The sequence below is a fragment of the Hibiscus syriacus genome, unplaced genomic scaffold, assembly GCF_006381635.1.
Source record: "Hibiscus syriacus cultivar Baekdansim isolate YM2019G1 unplaced genomic scaffold, ASM638163v2 tig00110895_pilon, whole genome shotgun sequence".
In the NCBI taxonomy this organism is placed as follows: Eukaryota; Viridiplantae; Streptophyta; class Magnoliopsida; order Malvales; family Malvaceae; genus Hibiscus; species Hibiscus syriacus.
In genome coordinates this window covers 3,704,863-3,709,210 of record NW_024062903.1, presented here as the reverse complement: position 1 = coordinate 3,709,210, position 4,348 = coordinate 3,704,863, and the positions used below count along the sequence as shown (strand labels likewise).

Genomic DNA, 4,348 nt, shown 5'->3' with positions numbered 1-4,348 from the left:
TTTGCATATATACAGAAGACGTAAGACCCGGCTAAATTTAAAAAGAGATAACCTGAAGAGAATGATACACAGTAGTCAACGATAGCAATCTACGAGACGGAATAAAGTCAAATGGGTTAACACATAAACTAAGGCAATACTAATACGCTACCCTAGTTCTAAGCTTTCATAAATTCCAATGACAGGAACGTATATAAAGTAGAAGTCATGGAAATTACTATAAAGACATTAAAAATAAGACAGAGAATGTTACACCTTATGGTTGTGACCCGCACTACTCGGCTATCCTGGTCTTAAGTCTCCATACTTTCCTATCAGAGGTCCTATCCTCGGTAAGGGCTAAATCGTTCAAATCAGATCTCAAGCAGTCTTCTCACTTCCGCCTTGGTCGTCCTCTCCTTCTGGTACCGTCGACTGTAATCGACTCTATCCTCCTGACCGCATCCGACGATTGTCGCCTCCAACTGGATATTGCTTGATACTCTCACATAAAATATTTTGTTAATTGAATATGACGTTTTTTATGTTTGCTTATTGAACAATTTTTCGCATTACATGATATTTTGTTTCCCTTCCTCAGAAATTTATTATCCACTAGAGTTGGGTATTTACGATCTCTGTTCAGATGAACTTCGCAAACAATTGGAAGGTCCTCGCCAGGTAGCCATTTTTACCTTGTTTCAGTAAATAACTAAATTTTAGTCTGCATTGCATTGACCAACTGGTTCTTGTAACTTTTAGATTTTGAGGGATGACGAAGGTAAAAAGCTTGGTTTGAAAGCCAATGAGAAGAGCTCCAGCTCAAAAGACGATGATGTCAAGATGATTTACGCAAAGGTGACTAGACTTATTAGCTGTAAGTGCCGATCTGAATAGCTATTCTGAGTAGTTGTGCTCAAAACTCTTTTTCTATGTTTTGCATACAGGGGTCATCTGATGCAAGTGAAGAATCGTCTGTGACTACATCTCAAGAAGGTAAAAACCTCTGTGACCATAGTTTGTTGACTGTCGTCCTAAACTGGTTTACATGAGCTATGTGGCTCCGACTCCTTGTTTTCTTGAAATATCCATATCTGACATGTTTGGACTGGAGTATTGGGATATAAACCTCAAATACATGATAAAATTTTGAAGAAGTTGAACAACATCTTGGAAACTTACGCAAGACATTCACACTCGAGTCCAAGTTACATAGTTCAAGTAGTTATTTGCAGTTTGTTCTCCAAATACATATTATCAAGTGGTTGCGATCAATGCAGTTCTTGTAAATGGATATCTGAATTTTGATGAATAGAATTTAAGTTTCTAAAGCCCATTTCACGGGGACAAGTTTCCTAGCATATTGTTTTCAAGCTGGTATGTTTGATAATTATCCAGTTCCTTGTAGCTGTAGGGAACCTCTTGAATAACAGAGTCAAATGTTCACCATAGTTGTTCTGAGAAGACGCAATTGTATTCCAGAATACTCGAACACTTATGAAATTAATTTCTCACTGTTTTTTTAGGGGTTCCCTCCAAGAAGGAAAAACATTTAACCGGGATTTATGATTTGGTTGCCGTGCTGACCCACAAGGGTCGAAGTGCTGATTGAGGACATTACGTTGCATGGGTCAAGCAAGAAAGTGGTCAGTTCCTGGGAATAATTTGTTTGGGACTGTATTATGGCATGTATTTTATGTATATATTGTTTTACTAACTAAAAATTATTGCTAATCACAGGGAAATGGATTCAGTTTGACGATGATAACCCTATCCCTCAGCGAGAAGAAGACATTGTTAAACTTTCTGGAGGAGTAAATCTCAACCTGAGTTTTTATGTAATTTTAATAAGTCGGTTTGGAACATAGAAGAGAATGTATTCTGTGTAATTTTTCTCATTGAAATTGACTACATAGGATAGGCCTTACAATAGGTATACAACTCTGACTTATGTCCTATTAGAAGTTAACATAATCTAATTAATATTCTATCTAATTTTATTTAATCTCTTAATCAGATAAGATGAAGTGTTCAAAGTAAAGCTCTAATAACTAGATCATACCGAACTTTAATTTATTCGGCTACAAGCTACACTTCCCCTCTTGCTGGTGAGTATATATTATATAGTCCCAGCTTGGATATGAGTTCATCAAAGTTTGCTTTTGAAAGGGCCTTGGTAAGGACATCTGCAAGTTGTTTTTGTTTAGGAACGTTGTTTGATTTAATTGAACCATTATTGACCGTCTCTTAAATGAAGTGTTTGTCGATTTCCACATGTTTGGTTTTCTCATGGTAGACAAGATACATGGCAATGCTAATAGCCAATCTGTTGTCACTTTGTACCTCGAACTGTCAATTGTAGTCTAATTTTAATTCTTTCAACAATTTTTGTATCAACATTCTTTCACAAATTCCAAGTGCTAGTGCTCGAAATTTTGCTTTAGCATTGTTTCTTGACACTACAGTTTGTTTCTTCTTCATGTAATCAAATTTTCCTAAACAAATGAGGCAGTAACCACTCGTAGATCTTCTGTCAGTTAACTCTCCAGCCCAGGTAGCATCAGAAAAAAAAATCTATCTTGAAGTTATCATTTTTACTGAAAATCAGTTTGTGTCCAGGTGTCATCTTGAGATACCTTAAAATCCTGTTGACTGCATCAAGGTGCTCTTCTCTAGGGTCATTCATATGTTGACTCTTGATGTTTACTGAAAAAGGAATATCTGGTCTGGCTAGGGATAAATAAATCAAGTTATCAACAAACTTTTTGTATTGATCTTTGTTTACAAGAATTCCCATGTTATCCTAATTTTAAGTTTGGATCCATAGGTGTCTGACTGGCTTGCATCCCAACATACCAGTCTCAGTGAATAAATTTATTATGTACTTTTCTTTGAGATATAATGATTCCAGTTATTGATCTATAGCTACCTCCATCCCCAGAAAATATTTGAGTGAACCAAAGTCTTTAATTTTCCAAATGACGATTTAATTTTCTGATTTCTTTAGTGTCATCATTGATAATGATGATACCATCCACGCACACTAAAAGAATATTCTTTTCTGGAGACATCTTTAAGAAGTGTGTATGATCAGATTGATTCTGTTTGCATCCATTTTTTACCAAAGCTTTGGTAAATTTGTCAAACCAAACTCTTGGTGATTGCTTCAACCAATACAAAGATTTCTTCAATTTGAATACCTTGTGGTGGTTAGAGTATTTTTTTCAAGCTTAGGGAATTTCCATGTAGACATCTTCAAGCTTTTCATTTAGGGAGGCATTTTTAATGTCTTAATGGAAGATGGGCCAATCTTCATTTGCCACTAGTGACATTAGTCGTACAATATTCGATTTTATTACTGGTGCACAGGTCTCTTGATAGTCAATTCCATAAGTATGTCTGAATCCTTTTTTCACCGGCCTTGTCTTGAATCTTTTAACGCATCCATCCAAATTATATTTGACTGTAAATATTCATTTATTGCCCACCGTCTTCTTTCTTGGAGGTAGATCAGTAAGGACCCATGCTTCATTTTTATTTCTTCCACTGTTTTCTTTCACTCTGAATTTTTCATAGCTTCTTGTATGATCTTTGGAATCTGAATTTTGTCAAGTGACATAGTAAATTCTTCGAGTGATTACATTAGTTTCCCATAAACAATGTATCTCTGATTAGGATTGCTTGTGTATTTTCTTATCCTCCTTCTCTGATCAATATGAATACCAAAAATAAATGGGACGTAGGTTTTACTAGACGAAGACTCCATACTTGTATCAATTTCTGAGGCAGTAGTATCCAATTCTAATTCTTGGTATGTTTTGAGTAGTATAGTATTCCCTAGATTCTCATTGGGTCGCTCTCTCCTTGTATAGATGCGATATTCCTGCTTTTCAAGTTAAGTTTGGGATGGTGGTTGAGGAGTTTTGGAAGGTGTTACTGTTTTTTGTAGAGATTGCTGTTTTTGTGTGGAGAGGGTGGATTTGTTTCGGTGGTGTCAGGTTCTTTTGGATGGGAAGATGTTTGTGTGTGATGAGAGGTTTTAAGGTTGTCCCAAAGATGAAATTCATCTTATTTCTCTCCCTGAATTTCAGATATGGAGAAATAAGGGTCGTCTGTAAAGAAGGTAACATATATGGAAGTATATATTTTCTGAATTATGGGAGAGTAACATTTGTAGCCGTTTTTAGTAGAGGAGTAACCTAGAAAGACACATTATATGGATCTAGGGTCAAGTTTTGTCCTAAATTACTGGTGAACATGAACAAATGCGGAACAAGCAAATACTTTTAATGGGAGATCAGAAGAATCAATATAAAATGGGGAAATTGTTGAAGGACATCACGAGATTTTTTTTAAGTGTAACACTTTG

The 4,348-nt window shown here is 35.8% G+C and overlaps 1 pseudogene; it reads left to right on the top strand.

The window, feature by feature from the left end:
- The first annotated feature begins 555 nt into the window (after positions 1 to 555).
- On the top strand, positions 556 to 1,847 carry LOC120145965 (annotated as a pseudogene).
- Positions 1,848 to 4,348: the final 2,501 nt, after the last annotated feature.